The sequence below is a fragment of the Nerophis ophidion genome, linkage group LG08 (genome assembly GCF_033978795.1).
Source record: "Nerophis ophidion isolate RoL-2023_Sa linkage group LG08, RoL_Noph_v1.0, whole genome shotgun sequence".
Classification (NCBI taxonomy): Eukaryota; Metazoa; Chordata; class Actinopteri; order Syngnathiformes; family Syngnathidae; genus Nerophis; species Nerophis ophidion.
Window position 1 is genome coordinate 6,029,606 of NC_084618.1, and position 25,673 is coordinate 6,055,278.

Genomic DNA, 25,673 nt, shown 5'->3' on the forward strand with positions numbered 1-25,673 from the left:
AGGTCTCGCTTAGTCCTACATTTCATAAATTGACAACCCCCAACAAAAATCAACAGGAAGTTTGCAATCCCCCCTTCAAAACAAAAGTTTTGTAAAAACCGGTCACCTTTCTTCAAACATTATCTCCTCTGAGTGCGTTTGTTGTTTTGGCTTCAAACTCGCACAGGAGAGAGATTGAACCCTTCTGATTAAAAGCATAGAACAGAGCTTTGATAAGTTCTCAAGTTTTGATTTTACGCTCCTTCCAAGAACCCCTGTGCAAAGTCTCCTAAAAAATGTCATTTTTGCCTCTTTGAGCTGTTATTTGACCCCCTTAAAATGCTTCTAAACTCACCAAACTTGACACACACATCAGGTCTGGCAAAAATTGCGATCTGATGAAAAAACCTAACCTCAAAACTCAAAATTGCGCTCTACCGCCCCCCTAGGAATACAACACGGACAAACTGCTCCTAGGAAGAAAACACAGACAAAACTGCTTGTAACTTCCGGTAAGAATGTCGGAGAGACATAAAACAAAAACTTCCATGTAGGTCTCGCTTAGACCTACATTTCATAGATTGACAACCCCCAACAAAAATCAACAGGAAGTTTGCAATCCCCCCTTCAAAACAAAAGTTTTGTAAAAACCGGTCACCTTTCTTCAAACATTATCTCCTCTGAGTGCGTTTGTTGTTTTGGCTTCAAACTCGCACAGGAGAGAGATTAAACCCTTCTGATTAAAAGCATAGAACAGAGTTTTGATAAGTTCTCAGGTTTTGATTTTACGTGCCTTCAAAGAACCCCTGTGCAAAGTCTCCTAAAAAATGTCATTTTTGCCTCTTTGAGCTGTTATTTGACCCCCTTAAAATGCTTCTAAACTCACCAAACTTGACACACACATCAGGTCTGGCAAAAATTGTGATCTGATGAAAAAACCTAACCTCAAAACTCAAAATTGCGCTCTACCGCCCCCCTAGGAATACAACACGGACAAACTGCTCCTAGGAAGAAAACACAGACAAAACTGCTTGTAACTTCCGGTAAGAATGTCGGAGACACATAAAACAAAAACCTCCATGTAGGTCTCGCTTAGTCCTACATTTCATAGATTGACAGCCCCCAACAAAAATCAACAGGAAGTTTGCAATCCCCCCTTCAAAACAAAAGTTTTGTAAAAACCGGTCACCTTTCTTCAAACATTATCTCCTCTGAGTGCGTTTGTTGTTTTGGCTTCAAACTCGCACAGGAGAGAGATTAAACCCTTCTGATTAAAAGCATAGAACAGAGTTTTGATAAGTTCTCAGGTTTTGATTTTACGTGCCTTCAAAGAACCCCTGTGCAAAGTCTCCTAAAAAATGTCATTTTTGCCTCTTTGAGCTGTTATTTGACCCCCTTAAAATGCTTCTAAACTCACCAAACTTGACACACACATCAGGTCTGGCAAAAATTGTGATCTGATGAAAAAACCTAACCTCAAAACTCAAAATTGCGCTCTACCGCCCCCCTAGGAATACAACACGGACAAACTGCTCCTAGGAAGAAAACACAGACAAAACTGCTTGTAACTTCCGGTAAGAATGTCGGAGACACATAAAACAAAAACCTCCATGTAGGTCTCGCTTAGTCCTACATTTCATAGATTGACAGCCCCCAACAAAAATCAACAGGAAGTTTGCAATCCCCCCTTCAAAACAAAAGTTTTGTAAAAACCGGTCACCTTTCTTCAAACATTATCTCCTCTGAGTGCGTTTGTTGTTTTGGCTTCAAACTCGCACAGGAGAGAGATTAAACCCTTCTGATTAAAAGTATAGAACAGAGCTTTGATAAGTTCTCAGGTTTTGATTTTACGCGCCTTCAAAGAACCCCTGTGCAAAGTCTCCTAAAAAATGTCATTTTTGCCTCTTTGAGCTGTTATTTGACCCCCTTAAAATGCTTCTAAACTCACCAAACTTGACACACACATCAGGTCTGGCAAAAATTGCGATCTGATGAAAAAACCTAACCTCAAAACTCAAAATTGCGCTCTACCGCCCCCCTAGGAATACAACACGGACAAACTGCTCCTAGGAAGAAAACACAGACAAAACTGCTTGTATCTTCCGGTAGGAATGTCAGAGAGACATGAAACAAAAAACAGTATGTAGGTCTCACTTAGACCTACATTTTAATAATTAACATACTTTAGCAAAAATCGACAGGAAGTTTGATATTTGGTGGGGCATATTCTTTTGAAAAGTTTGTTGCATCGGGGAAGCCTTTTTAAACATGCAAGGGTCAGGGTTGAACAAAAGCACATTGCAGTATTGTCTCAAATACATACTTATTTCTAAAAATATACCGGTTTTACCCTAGCTCTGACTATCAGTTTTCTGATATGAGAGAAGCCTCATCCACACACAGAGAGAGCAGCTGCTGTCAGGAGAGTTGCAGCTCATTACCGTGGTACCTGAGGCTTAAAAGGGCTTCCCTGCAATAATATGAGGAGAACCAGGGCGAGTCATGGCTCCAAAAACATCCAACCGCCTTGTTTTTTGGTCATACCACTAAGGCAGGGGTCACCAACACCAGGTAGCCCGTAAGGACCAGATGAGTCGCCCGCTGGCCTGTTCTAAAAATAGCTCAAATATCTGCACTTACCAGTGAGCTGCCTCAATTTTTTCAATTTTTTATTTATTTACTAGCAAGCTGGTCTGGCTTTGCTCGACATTTTTAATTCTAAGAGAGACAAAACTCAAATAGAATTTGAAAATCCAAGAAAATATTTTAAAGACTTGGTCTTCACTTGTTTAAATAAATTCATTTATTTTTTTTACTTTGCTTCTTACAACTTTCAGAAAGACAATTTTAGAGAAAAACACATATACCTTTTTACCTTTTGAATAATTTTTTTTTGTAAAGAATAATAAATACATTTTAATTTATTCTTCATTTTAGCTTCTGTTTTTTCGACGAAGAATATTTGTGAAATATTTCTTCAAACTTATTATGATTAAAATTCCCAAAAGATTATTCTGGGAAATCTAAAAAAATCTTTAGAATCAAATTTAAATCTTATTTCAAAGTCTTTTTAATTTCTTTTAAAAATTACGTTCTGGAAAATCTAAAAGAAATAATGATTAGTCCAATTTGTTATATATTCTAACAAAGTGCAGATTGGATTTTAACCTATTTAAAACACGTCATCTAAATTCTAAAATTAATCTTAATCAGGAAAAATGACTAATGATGTTCCATAAATTCTTTTTTTTTTAAATTTTTTTCCAAAAGATTCGAATTAGCTAGTTTTTCTCCTCTTTTTTCGGTTGAATTTCCTACCTCTTCTTTTCTGACAATTTAAATCAATGCTCAAGCATTTTTTTTTGTAAAGAATAATAAATACATTTTAATTTATTTTTCATTTTAGCTTCTGTTTTTTCGACGAAGAATATTTGTGAAATATTTCTTCAAACTTATTATGATTAAAATTCCCCCAAATTAATCTGTAAATTCAAATTTAAATCTTATTTCAAAGGCTTTTGAATTTCTTTTTAAAATTACGTTCTGGAAAATCTAGAAGAAATAATGATTTGTCTTTGTTAGAAATATAGCTTGGTCCAATTTGTTATATATTCAAAGTGCAGATTGGATTTTAACCTATTTAAAACATGTCATCAAAATTCTAAAATTAATTTTAATCAGGAAAAATCACTAATGAAGTTCCATAATTTCTATTTTTTTTCAAAAAGATTCGAATTAGCTAGTTTTTCTCTTCTTTTTTCGGTTGAATTTTAAATAGTCAAAATTGAAGATAAACTATGTTTCAAATTTTTATTTTCATTTTTTTCCTGTTTTCTCCTCTTTGAAACCGTTCAATTAAGTGTTGTTTTCATCATTTATTCTCTACAAAAAACCCTTCCGTAAAAGGAAAAAAAATGTACGACGGAATGACAGACAGAAATACCCATTTTTTTAATATATATATATATTTATTTGTTAAAGGTAAATTGAGCAAATTGGCTATTTCTGGCATTTTTTTTAAGTGTGTATCAAACTGGTAGCCCTTCGCATTAATCAGTACCCAAGAAGTAGCTCTTGGTTTCAAAACGTTGTTGACCCCTGCCCTAAGGTATACACACACTGCAAGGTGAAGCTTTACTATGGATCAGAGTGGTCAAGTGAACATGGATACATGTCAACCGGCAGTTTTCGGTGAGAAAATTGTGGTAATAAGTCGCCTCTTACCGGAGATCAGCGGAGCCAGCGTCTTCCTGCAGCTGCCGTGACTTTTCTCAGAGACTCTGGCGTCAACACACCTGTGGCCACACCCCTCCGACTATCAGGTACTATTTAACTCACTAAAACACTAGCAACACAATAGGCAGATAAGGGATTTTCCAGAATGATCCTAGTAAATGTGTGTGGAGAGACGGAGCCGACAGCGGGCGGAGAAGAGCAGCAGCCCTAGCCGAGATGGAGGCGAGAAGGCGGGGCATGAGAGAGGAGGCGTGACGCACTCGGAGCCCCACGGGAGCAGCAATCAGCGCAAGGTGTGTAGACCACACGGCTGCACTCTTGCAGCATAAACAAGGGGAAGGAGGAACATTCGAGGAGAGATTAGGAGAAGGAACCCACTAGAACAGGGGTGCCCATTACGTCGATCGCGAGCTACCAGTCGACCGCGGGGGGTGTGTCAGTCGATCTCCAGCCAGGCTTTTAAAAAAAAATAGACCTAAAAATGAGTGATCATCAATCTTCACCAAGACGTCACTTAAATGACATTCACGGTACCGGAGGGTCTTGTGAGATGACGCTGGCTGCTGCAAGATCATTATTATGAAAAAATGACCGAGAGGAAGGCGAGAAACACTTTTTATTTCGACAGACTCTCGCGCCGTACCTTCCGTCAAAACTCTAAAGGCCGACTGCACATTTCCTATCTTCACAATAAAAGCCCTGCTTCATGCTGCCTGCGCTAACTAAATACAGAGTCTCGGAAAACTGGCGTGCACAAGCGATCCCTCAGAAAGCTGGCGTGCACATCACTTGTGCACGCCAGCTTTCCGAAACTCTTATTTTGTTAGCGCAGGCAGCATGAAGCAGGGCTTTTATTGTGAAGATAGGAAATGTGCAGTCGGCCTTTAGAGTTTTGACGGAAGGGACGGCGCGAAAGTCTGTTGAAATAAAAAGTGTTTCCCGCCTTCCTCTCTGTCATTTTTTCATAATAATGAACTGGCAGCAGCCAGCGTCATCTCACAAGACCCTCGGGTGCCGTGAATGTCAATCAAGCAAGCTACGGAATTTGCCGCCAATGTTTTTCTTGTAAAGTGTATGGAAGCTGGATGAATTAGATGCCAAAAACCAACCACTTTCATGTGGTATTGTACAGAAAGGACAACTTTTTTCTCCTCCATTTGAAAATGTGGGCGTTATCATCATTACTGTCTGATTCCAATCAATGCAAGTCATCAGAATCAGGTAATACACCAACTTATATTCTTGTCTTTGTGAAAGAAAGACCTCTATATGTGTTACACATGCTTGTATTATCATTAAACACATTTAACTTGTTTACAAAAATGTCTCTTTCATAAATAAATAAATATAAATGATATAAATAAATGAGGTAGATCCCCTCGAGTTGGTCAATTGAAAAGTAGCTCGCCTGCAGAAAAAGTGTGGGCACCCCTGCACTAGGAGGACCGACCAAGAGCAACGAAAGAACGATCAGACCTGAGAGACGATGCGCCCCCGCAACAGACGCAAAACCCGAGCACCCCGACCAGAAGCAGGAAACGCCCGCGCACTGCAACGTGCCGCGACAACCATGCAAGAAGACTTAACAATTATCCAAATAATAAATGAATGTCAAACCTGCTATGGGTTGTACTTGTATAGCGCTTTTCTACCTTCAAGGTACTCAAAGCGCTTTGACACTACTTCCACATTTACCCATTCACACACACATTCACACACTGATGGAGGGAGCTGCCATGCAAGGCGCCAACCAGCACCCATCAGGAGCAAGGGTGAAGTGTCTTGCCCAAGGACACAACGGCAGTGACTAGGATGGCGGAAGCGAGAACCGAACCTGCAACCCTCTAGTTGCTGACACGGTCGCTCTACCAACCGAGCTATACCCCCCCTATGACGCGTCCTGTATCCATCGCCGCTGCAACCCACACATGGACGGCAGGAAGTCGCTTATGTTGACGCGTGCTTGTGACGTCACGGCTAAAAGTCGTCTCTTTTCCTCGCATAATTACACAGTATTTTGGACTTTTGTGTTGCTGAATCTTTTGCAATTTGTTCAATTAATAATGGAGACGTCAAAGAAGAATGCTGTTGGTGGATTGCAGCTGCCTTTAGCAACCGAAACACAGCCGGTGTTTCTTTGTTTGTCGTGAAGCTTTAACACAGAGCGGTCAAGCGGACATGTTTCTTTCACCACCAATTGTGATATTAAGTCGGCTCTTACCGGAGACTTGAGCGGATTATGCAACCTCCTCCTGCAGGTGTCAAAAAGGCAGCTGTGATCCTGGCTCCTCCATTGGCTTCTCTCAGAGACACTGGCGTTCACCGCAGTCCCTCCGACTTTCAGGTATGACTTTATAATCTCACTAAAACACTATTAACACACTAAGCAGATAAGGGATTTTCCAGAATTATCCTAGTAAATGTGTCTATAAACATCTGAGTCGCTCTCTGTTCCGTTTCCCCACGGAAAGGGCAACCAAGTGTGCACAGATATAGCTCGGTTGGTAGAGTGGCCGTACCAGCAACTTGAGGGTTGCAGGTTCGATTCCCGCTTCCGCCATCCTAGTCACTCCCGTTGTGTCCTTGGGCAAGACACTTTACCCACCTGCTCCCAGTGCCACCCACACTGGTTTAAATGTAACTTAGATATTGGGTTTCACTATGTAAAGCGCTTTGAGTCACTAGAGAAAAGCGCTATATAAATATAATTCACTTCACTTCACTTCACTCAAGATTTCCAGTTTGTATATTTTTCATTTATTTATTTTCCAAGCAGTAGAACAGCAGCAGTAGTTGTTATTATTTGGTGGCTGGTTCTTAGTTGGTTAGTTAGTTTTGGTCAATCAGTTAGTTAGGTAATAAATCAAGTGGCTGCTTGTACAGACTGAATGAACTGCAACGCCATTTAACAGTCCTAACGCCGATCAGCTGGGCTAAGGGTACACGCCTTTCTTAAAGAGACACTTCGGTTTTAGACTGCTGGTACTCAACTCAGTTTTACTTAAACTTAGCATCCGATCCAAAACACATAAACAAACCCACAAACACAACACTCTCACTGCTCTCGCCTTTTTTTCTTCTTCTAGTCCTTCACTCTAAATTTCCTCATCCACAAATCTTTCATTCTCGCTCAATTTAATGGGGAAATTGTCGCTTTCTTGGTCCGAATAGCTCTAGCTGCTGCTGGCTATGATTATAAACAATGTGAAGAGCCCTACAACCCGTGACATCACGCGCACATCGTCTGCTACTTCCGGTACAGGCAAGGCTTTTTTTTTATCAGCACCAAAAGTTGCAGACTTTATCCTCGATGTTCTCTACTAAACCCTTTCAACAAAAATATGGCGATATCGCGAAATGATCAAGCATGACACATAGAATGGACCTTAGATAAGAAAATCTCATTTCAGTAGGCCTTTAAAGTGTTTCCGATGCCGACGAACTTGGTCGGTCGTGATTGACAAGCCTGGAAGTCAGTGAAGGAACGAAAGGATGATTCCCCCCCTGCCCCCCCCTATCTTGCATCTTTCACTCCTCCCTCCCTCTCCGACTCTCCCTCTCTCACCCAAGTCCCACACGAGCAGAAAAAAAAAAAAAGGAGAAAGCCACAGCGAGAGGAACGGCGACGGCGGAGGAGGCGGCAGCAGGATGGGGATGTTCTGCCTGTAAGGACGCTGTTGCTGCTGGACAGCCTCAGTGTGTGTGTGTGTGTGTGTGTGTGTGTGTGTGTGTGACTGAGTGAACGCATGTGTGTGCACAAGCAAGCAGGAGCCCCCTGCTTGCATCGTGCGCGGAAAGGAAGAAAGGGGAACAGAGAGTTGGAGAGCAGGCGGAGGGGTTGACGGAGAGGGGGACTGTGGAGCCTAGACCACTGGATCGCAGGACGCAGACCTGCAGTGACAACTTTGACACTGCCCGCCCGTCCCTCCTAATTTCTGGAATGGCGTAGCCTTCTCTCTATCTCCACCTCCCAATCGGACACGGACATGCACGGCGGGCACGAGGGGGAATCTGGACAGCCTTTCCAGCGTCAGCGCCGCACAGTCTGAGGTGAGTCTATTGTGGACACTCTCGGTCTGGGTGAATAACCTCCACGGTGAAGAAGGGGGGGTTTGACGGAGCCCGGTATAATCCACATGGAATGCCTCCAGTGAAGAATGTAAGTGAATGTCAAATCCGGGTTTTCTGCTCGGGTGCTCCGGATGACGTGGAGGTCAGTGTTGCGGGGCGAACTTTCAATATGTGGTGAGACGGACACGATCCGTTCAGATCCATCATGTTAAAAGTTTGATCCGGATTGATCTCGACTCGGGTAGTGAGTGCCCGCATGTATGATGGGTGCGTTTTAAGGCTGCGTTACGTAAATCCGACCGGCAATACAAGAAATGAATAAATTGGAAAGCTGCTGCGCCTACAAGAGGGACCATGAATGAAGACTAATCTCGATAAACGGGCAGGCTGCATGTGTGTAGACCAGGGGTGCCCATTACGTCGATCGGGAGCTACCAGTCGACCGCGGGGGGTGTGTCAGTCGATCTCCAGCCAGGCTTTTAAAAAAAAAATAGACCTAAAAATTAGTGATCATCAATCTTCACCAAGACGTCACTTAAATGACATTCACGGTACCGGAGGGTCTTGTGAGATGACGCTGGCTGCTGCAAGATCATTATTATGAAAATATGACCGAGAGGAAGGCGAGAAACAATTTTTATTTCAACAGACTCTCGCGCCGTACCTTCCGTCAAAACTCTAAAGGCCGACTGCACATTTCCTATCTTCACAATAAAAGCCCTGCTTCATGCTGCCTGCGCTAACTAAATACAGAGTCTCAGAAAGCTGGCGTGCACATCTCCCTTTTCATTCGGAATTTCCCTGATTACATGACAACAGCTCTTTCTAAGGGACAGGGGTCGTAAACAGCCATCGCCTTTGTCACAAAACAGTTGAAAGAAAAGGTCGTAAAACAGTTAAAAAACAATGATGTTAAGCAATATTACGGACATTCGATCCCTCAGGCGGTGACATCAGTGTGTAAAGGATATCACCACATGGGCTCAGGAACACTTCATAGTAAAAAAAACAACCAATCATGGATGTTCCTATTCGTGCAAGCACGTCTTGGAAGGAGGGAGGGGTTTTGTCAGGTTCAAACACTGATGACATCTATTAAACAAGACAAGAAGCAAGGAATTAAACAGAGACAGAATTAAATCTTTCTCGATGAGGAGATACGTCTGGACTGTACTCTTTGCACAGTTCCACCACGCTCCTGACGAAAGATTGTACGTCTCCCTTTTCATTTGGAATTCCCCTGATTACATGACAACAGCTCTTTCTAAGGGACACGGGTCGTAAACAGCCATCGCCTTTGTCACAAAACAGTTGAAAGAAAAGGTCGTAAAACAGTTAAAAAAAAATGATGTTAAGCAATTTGTGCACGCCAGCTTTCCGAGACTCTTATTTTGTTAGCGCAGGCAGCATGAAGCAGGGCTTTTATTGTGAAGATAGGAAATGTGCAGTCGGCCTTTAGAGTTTTGACGGAAGGGACGGCGCGAAAGTCTTTTGAAATAAAAAGTGTTTCTCGCTTTCCTCTCTGTCATTTTTTCATAATAATGAACTGGCAGCAGCCAGCGTCATCTCACAAGACCCTCGGGTGCCGTGAATGTCAATCAAGCAAGCTACGGAATTTGCCGCCAATGTTTTTCTTGTAAAGTGTATGGAAGCTGGATGAATTAGATGCCAAAAACCAACCACTTTCATGTGGTATTGTACAGAAAGGACCACTTTTTTTCTCCTCCATTTGAAAATGTGGGCGTTATCATCATTACTGTCTGATTCCAATCAATGCAAGTCATCAGAATCAGGTAATACACCAACTTATATTCTTGTCTTTGTGAAAGAAAGACATCTATATGTGTTACACATGCTTGTATTATCATTAAACACATTTAACTTGTTTACAAAAATGTCTCTTTCATAAATAAATAAATATAAATGATATATATAAATGAGGTAGATCCCCTCGAGTTGGTCAATTGAAAAGTAGCTCGCCTGCAGAAAAAGTGTGGGCACCCCTGGTGTAGATCCCCTCCTCCACTCCTCCCTTCCCACCAGCACAAACACTCCATCACCTCTTCAGCACGATCAGGGCACTGATAGCATCTTCCGTTCCCTGCTCAGCCTCGACAATGAGAGAGGAAGACTGATGAATATAGAAAGGGATCATCGTGAAGAGGATGATGGAGGGATGCGGCATGCTGACACCGAAAAGTGCGAAACCTGCTGTCACAACTTGAGACATGCGTGATCCTAAATTGCAGGGGTGCGGGATAAAATAGGATGTTGCTCAGCAGTCTGTGGAGAAATGACACTTTGTCAGTTATCCTTCACTCGGATGTCTTTAAGCTCAGAGGGCCGGAGACTACGACCCGTGGCTTGAAAGCTTATGTTTATTTCTGAAAGGCAATCTGCTCAGAATATGACTCAGAAACAAACAAAATCAATCAATCAATGTTTACTTATATAGCCCTAAATCACTAGTGTCTCAAAGGGCTGCACAAACCACTACCACATCCTCGGTAGGCCCACATAAGGGCAAGGAAAAACTCACACCCAGTGGGACGTCGGTGACAATGATGACTATGAGAACCTTGGAGAGGAGGAAAGCAATGGATGTCGAGCGGGTCTAACATGATACTGTGAAAGTTCAATCCATATTGGATCCAACACAGTTTCGAGAGTCCAGTCCAAAGCGGATCCGACACAGCAGCGAGAGTCCCGCTAACAGCAGGAAACCATCCCAAGCGGAGGCGGATCAGCAGCACAGGGATGTCCCCAGCCGATACACAGGCAAGCAGTACATGGCCACCGGATCGGACCGGACCCCCTCCACAAGGGAGAGTGGGACATAGGAGAAAAAGAAAAGAAACGGCAGATCAACTGGTCTAAAAAGGGAGTCTATTTAAAGGCTAGAGTATACAAAGGTGAGACTTAAATGCTTCTACTGAGGTGGCCTCTCGAACTGTTACCGGGAGGGCATTCCAGAGTACTGGAGCCCGAAATGAAAACGTTCTATAGCCCGCAGACTTTTTTTGGGCTTTGGGAATCACTAATAAGCCGGAGTCCTTTGAACTTAGATTTCTTGCCGGGACTTATGGTACAATACAATCGGCAAGATAGGATGGATCTAGACCGAGTTGATGGGCAGATACTGAGATGTCCGACGGAGGAACATTGTTTGCTGGCCCTGGCTCTGCTTCTAACTCATTCCAAAGGTGGTCTTCCCCACAAATGCCTTTCTTGACCATGGTTTTTCCACTGGGAACAGAAAAGGTCCACAGTGACTTGCTAAGATAAAAAAAGAAAATGGCCTTGGCATTGGACAGCCTATGCCAAAAGTGCTGCTGTGACGCTCCAGTGAATCAGACAAAATGTCTGTTAAGAGCAGATAAAACATTAGCACTTTTTCCCATCAACATTTCCAGGAACACATGTTGCCAGGAACTCGCTTACCTAGGTAAAATAATTCTTTGTAACCAGTTTGGTTTACACCGCACCTCAAATTTCCTGAAAACATATTCAGACGTGTCTGATTAAGAGGCTCTGACTCATCTTCATTGGCATTGTAGGTCCACTTTTTCTTCTTTTGCTTTAGATACTCTGTAGTCTTTAGCAATTAGCTCGCCCGTCAAAAGTTCAAGTGAAAAGACCAATATCGATGGTACAGACTTTTACAGGGAATGTTCGAGGTTGCCGAGGTTTTTTCAAAATCAGAGGGTAACTGAGAAAAGTTCCTGCTGTGGAAAAGGTTGTTCTGGTTTCTCCTCCACCTTCCTTGGCAAATACCCTTAGAAGAGTTGTAGCTCCATTTTTTTCTTCATTTGCTGTAGATACTCCGTAGTCTTTAGCACATCTCTCGCCCTTCAAAAGTTGAAGTGAAAAGACCAACATCGATGGTACAGACTTTTACAGGGAATGTTTGAGGTCTCAGGGGCTTGCCGAGGGTTTTCAAAATCAGACGGTAACTGAGAAAATTGGTAAAGGTTGTTCTGGGTTCTCCTCCACCTTCCTTGGCAAATACCCTTAGAAGGGTTGTAGGTCCATTTGTTCTTCTTTTGCTGTAGATACTCTGTAGTCTTTAGCACATCGCTCGCCCTTCAAAAGTTGAAGTGAAAATACCAACATCGATGGTACAGACTTTTATAGGGAATGTTTGAGGTCTCAGGGGGTTGCCGAGGGTTTTCAAAATCAGACGGTAACTGATAAAAGTGGTAAAAGTTATTCTGGTTTCTCATCCACCTTCCTTGGCAAAAACCCTTAGAAGGGTTGTAGGTCCATTTGTTCTTCTTTTGCTTTAGATACTCTGTAGTCTTTAGCAATTAGCTCGCCCGTCAAAAGTTGAAGTGAAAAGACCAACATCGATGGTACAGACTTTAACAGGGTTGCCAACGTTTTTAAAAATCAGAGGGTAACTGAGAAAAGTTCCTGCTGTGGAAAAGGTTGTTCTGGTTTGTCCTCCACCTTTCTTGGCAAATACCCTTAGAAGAGTTTTAGCTGCACTTTTTCTTCTTTTGCTGTAGAAAATCCGTAGTCTTTAGCACATCGCTCGTCCTTCAAAAGTTCAAATGAAAAGACCAACATCGATGGTACAGACTTTTACAGGGAATGTTTGAGGTCTCAGGGGGTTGCCGAGGGTTTTCAAAATCAGACGGTAACTGAGAAAAGTGGTAAAAGTTATTCTGGTTTCTCATCCACCTTCCTTGGCAAATACCCTTAGAAGGGTTGTAGGTCCATTTGTTCTTATTTTGCTTTAGATACTCTGTAGTCTTTAGCACATCGCTCGCCCTTCAAAAGTTCAAGTGAAAAGACCAATATCGATGGTACAGACTTTTATAGGGAATGTTTGAGGTTGCCGAGGTTTTTTCAAAATCAGAAGGTAACTGAGAAAAGTTCCTGCTGTGGAAAAGGTTGTTCTAGTTTCTCCTCCACCTTCCTTGGCAAATACCCTTAGAAGGGTTGTAGGTCCATTTGTTCTTCTTTTACTGTAGATACTCCGTAGTCTTTAGCACATCGCTCGCCCTTCAAAAGTTGAAGTGAAAAGATCAACATCGATGGTACAGACTTTTACAGGGAATGTTTGAGGTCTCAGGGGGTTGCCGAGGGTTTTCAAAATCAGACGGTAACTGAGAAAAGTGGTAAAAGTTATTCTGGTTTCTCATCCACCTTCCTTGGCAAATACCCTTAGAAGGGTTGTAGGTCCATTTGTTCTTCTTTTGCTTTAGATACTCTGTAGTCTTTAGCAATTAGCTCGCCCGTCAAAAGTTCAAGTCAAAAGGTTGCAGGGGCTTTTCAAAATCAGAGGGTAACTAAGAAAAGTTCCTGTTGTGGAAAAGGTTGTTCTGGTTTCTCCTCCACCTTCCTTGGCAAATACCCTTAGAAGAGTTGTAGCTCGACTTTTTCTTCATTTGCTGTAGATACTCCGTAGTCTTTAGCACATCGCTCGCCCTTCAAAAGTTGAAGTGAAAATACCGACATCGATGGTACATACTTTTACAGGGAATGTTTGAGGTCTCAGGGGGTTGCCGAGGGTTTTCAAAATCAGACGGTAACTGATAAAAGTGGTAAAAGTTATTCTGGTTTCTCATCCACCTTCCTTGGCAAAAACCCTTAGAACGGTTGTAGGTCCATTTGTTCTTCTTTTGCTTTAGATACTCTGTAGTCTTTAGCATTTAGCTCGCCCGTCAAAAGTTGAAGTGAAAAGACCAACATCGATGGTACAGACTTTAACAGGGTTGCCAACGTTTTTAAAAATCAGAGGGTAACTGAGAAAAGTTCCTGCTGTGGAAAAGGTTGTTCTGGTTTGTCCTCCACCTTTCTTGGCAAATACCCTTAGAAGAGTTTTAGCTGCACTTTTTCTTCTTTTGCTGTAGAAAATCCGTAGTCTTTAGCACATCGCTCGTCCTTCAAAAGTTCAAATGAAAAGACCAACATCGATGGTACAGACTTTTACAGGGAATGTTTGAGGTCTCAGGGGGTTGCCGAGGGTTTTCAAAATCAGACGGTAACTGAGAAAAGTGGTAAAAGTTATTCTGGTTTCTCCTCCACCTTCCTTGGCAAATACCCTTAGAAGGGTTGTAGGTCCATTTGTTCTTCTTTCGCTTTAGATACTCTGTAGTTTTTAGCAATTAGCTCGCCCGTCAAAAGTTCAAGTGAAAAGACCAATATCGATGGTACAGACTTTTACAGGGAATGTTCGAGGTTGCCGAGGGCTTTTCAAAATCAGAAGGTAACTGAGAAAAGTTCCTGCTGTGGAAAAGGTTGTTCTGGTTTCTCCTCCACCTTCCTTGGCAAATACCCTGAGAAGAGTTTTAGCTCCACTTTTTCTTCATTTGCTGTAGATACTCCGTAGTCTTTAGCACATCTCTCGCCCTTCAAAAGTTGAAGTGAAAAGACCAACATCGATGGTACAGACTTTTACAGGGAATGTTTGAGGTCTCAGGGGGTTGCCGAGGGTTTTCAAAATCAGACGGTGACTGAGAAAAGTGGTAAAAGTTATTCTGGGTTCTCATCCACCTTCCTTGGCAAATACCCTTAAAAGGGTTGTAGGTCCATTTGTTCTTCTTTTGCTTTAGATACTCTGTAGTCTTTAGCAATTAGCTCGCCCGTCAAAAGTTCAAGTCAAAAGGTTGCAGGGGCTTTTAAAAATCAGAGATAACTGAGAAAAGTTCCTGCTGTGGAAAAGGTTGTTCTGGTTTCTCTTCCACCTTCCTTGGCAAATACCCTTAGAAGAGTTGTAGGTCCATTTGTTCTTCTTTTGCTTTAGATACTCTGTAGTCTTTAGCAATTAGCTCGTCCGTCAAAAGTTCAAGTCAAAAGGTTGCAGGGGCTTTTAAAAATCAGAGATAACTGAGAAAAGTTCCTGCTGTGGAAAAGGTTGTTCTGGTTTCTCTTCCACCTTCCTTGGCAAATACCCTTAGAAGGGTTGTAGGTCCATTTGTTCTTCTTTTGCTTTAGATACTCTGTAGTCTTTAGCAATTAGCTCGCCCGTCAAAAGTTCAAGTGAAAAGACCAATATCGATGGTACAGACTTTTACAGGGAATGTTCGAGGTTGCCGAGGTTTTTTCAAAATCAGAGGTTAACTGAGAAAAGTTCCTGCAGTGGAAAAGGTTTTTTCTGGTTTCTCCTCCACCACTTTGCTAACCTATGTGAACCTTCCTCACACGCCGTCTTCTGTGCTTTCTGCTCATTCTACCCTCTTTTCAGACACATGCACTAGGAGCTTTTTTATGTGCGCCTGCGTTTGTCAGGCATTGGTGAGGTAGTTTTCCAGGTAGGCTTTTGAGCTTTGGAGAAGGCTAGATGCAGAGAATAAGATAACAGGGATATACCCTCTTGGAGAAAGAACAGAAGGAACAAGAGTGGTTTATTATTCCGGAAAAAAAAGAGGGCAACACAATGCATTCTGATTAGTCAGCACACTCCGCAGCAGAGAGTCTTCCACGAGATCTGATCGCCCCAGCTGTATTTTCACGAGTGTATGGATTATAGACTGCATGGGAAATCCCTGAAGAAGTACCTGGGCGGCGGAGAAAAACCCACAAACAAACACGACAAAGCGAAGCGAGTGAAGGAAAAAGCAAAGACAACCACACTCAGAAGGGATTAAAGTCTGAGAAAAATAAAAAGACTACAGACCCAAAAGGCTGCAGACTACAGTCCGGGAATGAAGTGTCTACTTTACAGTAAAAATCTAACTGAAACTGGGAAAAAAAAGAAGCCTATAAAATGCACTAAAGAAAATACTGCATTGCACTGAATGTTACGTGACATCACCGCGTGAGGAAAGTAAGCAAACGTTGTAAAACCAAACTTACGATGCGCATCTAGCCGGTGGAATCTAATGCTGGATTTACGCAGCAGGCCGAGGCGCCAAATCCCAATTCAGTGCACGTAACCGTTTATCTACATTAAAATGCAGGTAAACAACTACAAAAATGTCAACAGCGAGAAAGGACCACGCAAGAGAGAAGAATAATAAACAACAAACCTCTAATGTGCCATATTTAGTAGCTGTATTGTTGATGTGTTTATTTACAGTAGGGCCGTACAAATAATCAACATCGAATTGACATCCCTCCTTCCATCCATTTTCTACCGCTTGTCCCTTTTGTTCAGATGAAATAAAATGACAAAACTTTTCTTCAATATTAAACAGTTTCAAGTCAACTCATCATGCTCAATTTATCACAGCCTGTAGTTGATTTGTATTATTTAAATATTATATTTTTATCAACATGTGATAGCAGGGACCCTGCCATTCAAAGCTTTTCTGCCCGTAAAACACACACACACACACACACCGCAAAATGAGCAAACGTTACCCTCCATCCATCCATTTCCTACCGCTTATTCCCTTTCGGGGTCGCGGGGGGTGCTGGCGCCTATCTCAGCTACAATCAGGCGGAAGGCGGGGTACACCCTGGACGAGTCGCCACCTCATCGCAGGGCCAACACAGACAGACAGACAACATTCACACTCACATTCACACACTAGGGACCATTTAGTGTTGCCAATCAACCTATCCCCAGGTGCATGTCTTTGGAAGTGGGAGGAAGCCGGAGTACCCGGAGGGAACCCACGCAGTCACGGGGAGAACATGCAAACTCCACACAGAAAGATCCCGAGCCTGGATTTGAACCCAGGACTGCAGGACCTTCGTATTGTGAGGCAGACGCACTAACCCCTCTGCCACCGTGAAGCCCCATCATGCTCAATTTATCACAGCCTGTAGTTGATTTTTATTATTTAAATATTATATTTTTATCAACATGTGATAGCAGGGACCCTGCCACTCAAAGCTTTTCTGCCCGTAAAACACACACACACACCGCAAAATGAGCTAACGTTACCCCCCATCCATCCATTTTCTACCGCTTATTCCCTTTCGGGGTCGCGGGGGGTGCTGGCGCCTATCTCAGCTACAATCGGGCGGAAGGCGGGGTACACCCTGGACAAGTCGCCACCTCATCGCAGGGCCAACACAGATAGACAGACAACATTCACACACTAGGGCCAATTTTAGTGTTGCCAATCAACCTATCCCCAGGTGCATGTCTTTGGAAGTGGGAGGAAGCCAGAGTACCCGGAGGGAACCCACGCAGTCACGGGGAGAACATGCAAACTCCACACAGGAAGATCCCGAGCCTGGATTTGAACCCAGGGCTGCAGGACCTTCGTATTGTGAGGCAGACGCACTAACCCCTCCGCCACCGTGAAGCCCGAGCTAACGTTACCCTAAAAGCTAATTAGCCTTCACCTCAAGCCAGAACTGCGAGTGAGCTCAGCTGCAGTTTAAGTTTCTAGAAGGTCAACGGGCTCATAGTGATATTAGTAGTAGTTGACTGGGAGGTGTTTATTATCATTTGGGGAGAGTACGCTGCCTTATGCTCACCTGCTAAACACCCAAACATTGACTACATGCGCTCTGAATACGCACTGCTGATTGGCTGTTAGCGCTATATATGTAACCAATCAGACGGTTGTGTGGGTGGGACAATGCTGGGTGCTGAGACAGAGGCAGAAGAAGCTTAGAAAGCTTAGAAACTCACCCACGTACTGAACCGAAACCCCTGTACCGAAACGGTTCAATACAAATACACGTACTGTTACACCCCTAACGGAATATGTACTGTACTTTGCAATCTACTAATAAAAGTTTCAATCAATCAATCAATCAATCAATGTTTACTTATATAGCCCTAAATCACTAGTGTCTCAAAGGGCTGCACAAACCACTACGACATCCTCGGTAGGCCCACATAAGGGCAAGGAAAACTCACACCCAGAGTTCGGTGTCTAGCAGGACCGATAATCAGCATTTCCGTTTTTTTGGCGTTGAGTTGCAAAAAGTTAGCGGACATCCATTGTTTAATTTCATTAAGACACGCCTCCAGCTGACTACAATCCGGCGTGTTGGTCAGCTTTAGGGGCATGTAGAGTTGGGTGTCATCAGCATAACAGTGAAAGCTAACACCGTATTTGCGTATGATGTCACCTAGCGGCAGCATGTAGATGCTGAAGAGTGCAGGGCCAAGGACCGAACCCTGGGGAACTCCACACGTTACCTTAACGTAGTCCGAGGTCACATTGTTATGGGAGACACACTGCATCCTATCAGTAAGATAAGAGTTAAACCAAGACAGGGCTAAGTCTGACATACCAATTCGTGTTTTGATACGTTCTAATAAAATATTATGATCGACAGTATCGAAAGCAGCGCTAAGATCGAGGAGCAGCAACATAGATGACGCATCAGAATCCATCGTTAGCAATAGATCATTAGTCATTTTTGCGAGGGCTGTATCCGTGGAGTGATTTGCCCTGAAACCGGATTGAAAGGTTTCACATAGATTGTTAGACGCTAAGTGTTCATTTAACTGCTCCGCAACAATTTTTTCGAGGATTTTTGAAATAAAGGGAAGGTGAGACACCGGTCGGTAGTTTACCATGAGGTCAGGACCGAGGTTAGGTCTTTTAAGAAGAGGATGAATAACCGCTTTTTTGAATGCTAGGGGAACAGTGCCCGAGGAAAGTGATAAGTTTATAATATTTAGCACTGATGGACCTAATAATACAAAGAGCTCCTTGATCAGTTTCCCAGGAAGAGGGTCAAGTAAACATGTTGTTTGTTTTATTCCATTTGCACGTTGTAACAATCCTTCTAATGTTATTTCCTCAAAACGAGAGAAACTATTTTGGAGGGCAGTATCCGCCGTATATACCATCGTGTCAGTGTTATCAATCAATCAATTCTGATCTTTTCTATGTGTGTATCCAGTCCAATCCACTTTATTTATATAGCATATTTAAACAACAATGTTTCCAAAGTGCTGCACAGCCATGTTAAAAACAATATTAAAAACAATATTAAACAATTTTAAAAATCATCATTTTTGTAAGGGGCGCTGGAAGCCGGCAGACCCGTCAGCGATCCTGTTCTGTCTCCCTGTAATGTTTGTCTGATCTTGAATGGGATTGTGCTGAAAATTGTAATTTTCCTGAAGGAACTCTCCTGACGGAATAAATAAAGTACTATCTAATCTAATCTAATTGTTATACTCCACCAATGACTGAATAAAAACGAAAAAATAAATATATAAAACCAATATAAAAACAATATAAGTTCGTAGTTCGTAAAGGAGTAGTATTGACTTTTTCTTTAAACGCTCAAAGTCAGACCGTTACGCTGTTTACATTTTTTTTTTTTCCGCAGAGCCGTTGCCAAGGCTTTTAGTGATTGACTGGCAACACCATTGGTCCAAGGGTTATTGAGTCCTTGCTGCATCATAACAGAAACACATCTTTCATAGGCTGCTTGGCAACAACGTGGCTAACCATGATTGCCGAGCAACAACCGCGAGAAAACACAATCCGCGAAAATCCAGCGATTTCCAGTTGCCTTTAATCTTGGGGCATTAAGCCGCCGTTAACTCACAAAGGATTTGTCGATGCGTCGCTCACTGAGAGTCGAGCTTCCGCGCTGACCTTTGCAGTCAATCATTCAGCTGTGGAGCCTCGCTGAGTACGCGGCCGGGGTTCGATCAGTCGTTGTAAAACACACTCGCGACGTCTGTCAAATGACCTTACAACTGCAAGCCGGAGTAGACCTCGAGCAGGCGTCTGGTTTCCCCCCCCCTTTGCATAATCAGTGTCTCATCAAAGAGGCCCATCAAAGACTTCTCAAAACAGAGGTAAGCCGTTTGTAATTATGAGAGCTTGCTCACACAGAAGTGACAAGAGAGAGACAAAGCAAGAGAAGATAAAGTGGAATTACAGAGGAGTCGGATGATATTTGTTCAGGCCGCGACTGAGCTGTAATTGTCGTGGAGGACGGTGGGAAATCTTGAAGACATCGAGAGCACGATTGTCGAAGGCAGGGGTGCCCACACTTTTTCTGCAGGCGAGCTACTTTTCAATTGACCAACTCGAGGGGATCTACCTCATTTATATATATCATTTATATTTATTTATTTATGAAAGAGACATTTTTGTAAACAAGTTAAATGTGTTTAATGATAATACAAGCATGTGTAACACATATAGATGTCTTTCTTTCACAAAGACAAGAATATAAGTTGGTGTATTACCTGATTCTGATGACTTGCATTGATTGGAATCAGACAGTAATGATGATAACGCCCACATTTTCAAATGGAGGAGAAAGAAAGTTGTCCTTTGTGTACAATACCACATGAAAGTGGTTGGTTTTTGGCATCTAATTCATCCAGCTTCCATACACTTTACAAGAAAAACATTGGCGGCAAATTCCGTAGCTTGCTTGATTGACATTCACGGTACCGGAGGGTCTTGTGAGATGACGCTGGCTGCTGCAAGATCATTATTATGAAAATATGACCGAGAGGAAGGCGAGAAACACTTTTTATTTCAACCGTACCTTCCGTCAAAACTCTAAAGGCCGACTGCACATTTCCTATCTTCACAATAAAAGCCCTGCTTCATGCTGCCTGCGCTAACTAAATACAGAGTCTCGGAAAACTGGCGTGCACAAGCGATCCCTCAGAAAGCTGGCGTGCACATCACTTGTGCACGCCAGCTTTCCGAGACTCTTATTTTGTTAGCGCAGGCAGCATGAAGCAGGGCTTTTATTGTGAAGATAGGAAATGTGCAGTCGGCCTTTAGAGTTTTGACAGAAGGGACGGCGCGAAAGTCTGTTGAAATAAAAAGTTTCTCGCCTTCCTCTCTGTCATTTTTTCACAATAATGAACTGGCAGCAGCCAGCGTCATCTCACAAGACCCTCGGGTGCCGTGAATGTCAATCAAGCAAGCTACGGAATTTGCCGCCAATGTTTTTCTTGTAAAGTGTATGGAAGCTGGATGAATTAGATGCCAAAAACCAACCACTTTCATGCGGTATTGTACAGAAAGGACAACTTTTTTTCTCCTCCATTTGAAAATGTGGGCGTTATCATCATTACTGTCTGATTCCAATCAATGCAAGTCATCAGAATCAGGTAATACACCAACTTATATTCTTGTCTTTGTGAAAGAAAGACATCTATATGTGTTACACATGCTTGTATTATCATTAAACACATTTAACTTGTTTACAAAAAATGTCTCTTTCATAAATAAATAAATATAAATGATATATATAAATGAGGTAGATCCCCTCGAGTTGGTCAATCGAAAAGTAGCTCGCCTGCAGAAAAAGTGTGGGCACCCCTGGTCTAAGGCATGGGCGTCAAACTCTGGCCCGCGGGCAAAATTTGACCCACCGTGTAATTTCCTTTGGCCCTTGAGGCAATATCAAATCAACATTAGAGTTGGCCCGCCGGTATTATACCACCGCATTCATCGCTAATACTCATACTTACCAACCCTCCCGATTTTCCCGGGAGACTCCCGAATTTCAGTACCCTTGTCGAAAATCACCCGGGGCAACCATTCTCCCGAATTTCTCCCGATTTCCACCCAAACAACATCATTGGGGACGTGCCTTAAAGGCACTGCATTCAACGTCCTCTACAACCTGTCGTCCCGTCCGCTTTTTCTCCATACAAACATTGTGTCGGCCAAGTCACATACTATATGCGGACTTTACACACAAACAAGTGAATGCAACGCATATTTGGTCAACCGCCCATACAGGTCACACTGAGGGTGGCCATATAAACAACTTTAACACTGTTACAAATATGCGCCACACTGTGAACCCGCACCAAACAAGAAAGATAACCACATTTCGGGAGATGATCCGCACCGTAACCCCACATAAACACAACAGAACAAATACCCAGAAACCCTTGCAGCACTAACTCTTCCGGGATGCTACACTATAAAGTTATATAAGCCTTGCTTGTTAAATATTTAATGCAAAACTTGTTTGGGTCCCTATTAAAAGGTTAATTTGTTCAACCTTGGCCCGCGGCTTTGTTCCACTCTGTATTTGAGTTTGACACCCCTGGTCTAAGGAGTTCTTTCACAAACTAGACCAAGACGTAGAACAACATTTGATCAAATGGTCTGTAAGAGGAACCCATTAGAGACGGTGATAACTATCCACTTTAAAAAAAAACTTGTAAAAATAAATCAGACATGCACCCATTAACCCAGGGGTAGGGAACCTATGGCTCTAGAGCCAGATGTGGCTCTTTTGATGACTACATATGGCTCTCAGATAGTTATATTTATATAGCGTTTTTCTCTAGTGACTCAAAGCGCTTTACATAGTGACACCCAATATCTAAGTTACATTTAAACCAGTGTGGGTGGGACTGGGGGCAGGTGTGTAAAGTGTCTTGCCCAAGGACACAAAAGCAGTGACTAGGATGGCGGAAGCGGGAATCGAACCTGGAACCCTCAGGTTGCTTGCACGGCCACTCTACCAACCGAGCTATGCCGAGTAGCCGTGTAATACTCTTCCGTATCAGTAGGTGGCAGTCGGAAGCTAATTGCTTTGTAGATGTGGGAAACAGCGGGAGGCAGGGTGCAGGTAAAAAGGTGTCTAATGCTTAAACCAGGGGTAGGGAACCTATGGCTGCATCTGGCTCTCAGATAAATCTTAGCTGACATTGCTTAACATGATAAGTAATGAATAATTCCGCTGGTAATCACAGTTTCAAAAATAACGTTCAAATTATAAAACATTCTCATGCATTTTGAGATGGGTGGGGTTGGGGTTGGGGGGCAGGGTTAGGTGGTAGCAGGGGGTGCATATTGTAGTGTCTCGGAAGAGTTAGTGCTGCAAGGGGTTGTGGGTATTTGTTCTGTTGTGTCTATGTTGTGTTACGGTGCGGATGTTCTCCTGAAATGTGTTTGTCATTCTTGTTTGGTGTGGGTTCACAGTGTGGCGCATATTTGAAACAGTAAAAAGTTGTTTATAAGGCCACCCTCAGTGTGACCTGTATGGCTGTTGACCAAGTATGCATTGCATTCACTTGTGTGTGTGTAAATGCCGCATATATTATGTGATTGCATGGGGGTGCATTAGTGCCCAAGGCATGGGTAACTTACACATCTGTGAAGGCACCATTAATGCTGAAAGGTACATACAGGTTTTGGAGCAACATATGTTGTCATCCAAGCAACGTTATCATGGACGCCCCTGCTTATTTCAGCAAGACAAGTGTTACAACAGCGTGGCTTCGTAAAAAAAAGAGGGCGGCTACTTTCCTGGCCCGCCTGCAGTCCAGACCTGTCTCCCATCAAAAATGTGTGGCGCATTATGAAGCGTAAAACACGACAGTGGAGACCCCGGACTGTTGAACGACTGAAGCTCTACATAAAACAAGAATGGGAAAGAATTCCACTTTCAAAGCTTCAACAATTAGTTTCCTCAGTTCCCAAACGTTTATTGAGTGTTGTTAAAAGAAACGGTGATGTAACACAGTGGTGAACATGCCCTTTCCCAACTACTTTGGCACGTGTTGCAGCCATGAAATTCTAAGTTAATTATTATTGGCCAAAAAAAAAACGAGTTCAAACATCAAATATGTTGTCTTTGTAGCATATTCAACTGAATATGGGTTGAAAATTATTTGCAAATCATTGTATTCCGTTTATATTTACATCTAACACAATTTCCCAACTCACATGGAAACGGGGTTTGTAAAAGCGCTTTGAGTCACCACAGAAAAGCGCTATATAAATATAACGCACTTCACTTCACTTCACTTTGTTTAAGTCGGGGGTCCACGTAAGTCAATTCATGGTAGAGAAACACCTGCAAAATGTCTCCCCCTCCTTATTGACATGTAGGGCCACATTTCTAGCGCCTAATTAATTCAAGACGTCTGCAATGCGCCCCCGTATTAATTAATTCTCCCTCCGATGAAGCGCAAGAGATAAGACAAAATTAGGCTGGCACAAAATTATGGCAAACTTTCAATTCCCGGGTGGATTCACGCAGCGCTGCCTTTTTCTCCCCCCAACCCCTTCGCGGGTTCACCGGCGTCACTCACAAAACTGCTGAGTCAGACCGCCGTTGAAACAAAATTCCGGCTTTAACGGCAAATATCACAAAAAAAAACCAACATTTGCATTACGGAGGAGTGGATTGTCTTCACTAGTGTCTCAAAGGGCTGCACAAACCACTACGACATCCTCGGTAGGCCCACATAAGGGCAAGGAAAACTCACACCCAGTGGGACGTCGGTGACAATGATGACTATGAGAACCTTGGAGAGGAGGAAAGCAATGGATGTCGAGCGGGTCTAACATGATACTGTGAAAGTTCAATCCATAACGGATCCAACACAGTTTCGAGAGTCCAGTCCAAAGCGGATCCAACACAGCAGCGAGAGTCCCGTTCACAGCGGAGCCAGCAGGAAACCATCCCAAGCGGAGGCGGATCAGCAGCGCAGATACACAGGCAAGCAGTACATGGCCACCGGATCGGATCGGACCCCCTCCACAAGGGAGAGTGGGACATAGAAGAAAAAGAAAAGAAACGGCAGATCAACTGGTCTAAAAAGGGAGTCTATTTAAAGGCTAGAGTATACAAAGGTGAGACTTAAATGCTTCTACTGAGGTGGCATCTCGAACTGTTACCGGGAGGGCATTCCAGAGTACTGGACCCCGAACGGAAAACGCTCTATAGCCCGCAGACTTTTTTTGGGCTTTGGGAATCAGGAAAAGCCTTTCCAAGGAACAGCCGCTCTCGTTATGGCCACGTGTCCTGAGAGGTAGACCAAATATTGACCCGCTGCTTCAAAAAAAAAAAGGAGGCCGGGTGTAAACAATACAGAGTTTTATTGGGCTCTACCCTGCTGGCGAGCTAATAGCGGGTCAGTTGGCCCCAATAACTCGCTGCTCCCTCCTAAAAAAAGAACGAGGGGACGTCCTGAGAAGTTGCCACAGCTTTGCATGGTGAGTCATGCTGTTTATGCAGGAGGACAAAAGGAAGGAGGGCTAGTTCTGGACTAAAACTACAAACCCCGTTTCCATATGAGTTGGGAAATTGTGTCAGATGTAAATATAAACAGAATACAATGATTTAGAAATCATTTTCAACCCATATTCAGTTGAATGCACTACAGAGACAACATATTTGATGTTCAAACTCATAAACATTTTTTTTTTTTTTGCAAATAATAATTAAGTTAGAATTTCATGGCTGCAACACGTGCCAAAGTAGTTGGGAAAGGGCATGTTCACCACTGTGTTACATCGCCTTTTCTTTTAACAACACTCAATAAACGTTTGGGAACTGAGGAAACTAATTGTTGAAGCTTTGAAAGTGGAATTCTTTCCCATTCTTGTTTTATGTAGAGCTTCAACAGTCCGGGGTCTCCACTGTCGTAATTTCAACCCATATTCAGTTGAATATGCTACAAAGACAACATATTTGATGTTCAAACTGATAAACATATTTTTTTTTTGCAAATAATCATTAACTTTAGAATGTGATGCCAGCAACACGTGACAAAGAAGTTGGGA

The 25,673-nt window shown here is 42.9% G+C and overlaps 2 protein-coding genes across 3 annotated transcripts in view; one reads left to right on the top strand and one right to left on the bottom strand.

The window, feature by feature from the left end:
* dock1 (dedicator of cytokinesis 1) overlaps positions 1-25,673 on the bottom strand; it is a 537,727-nt gene that overhangs the window by 190,373 nt on the left and 321,681 nt on the right. The window lies entirely within an intron of this gene.
* Positions 7,834-25,673, top strand: part of LOC133557237 (inhibitory synaptic factor 2A) — a 112,115-nt gene continuing 94,275 nt past the window's right edge. Inside the window, exon 1 of the mRNA XM_061907552.1 lies at positions 7,834-8,265. The gene's annotated coding sequence lies outside the window, so the exon portion shown is untranslated. The remainder of the gene's footprint in view (positions 8,266-25,673) is intronic.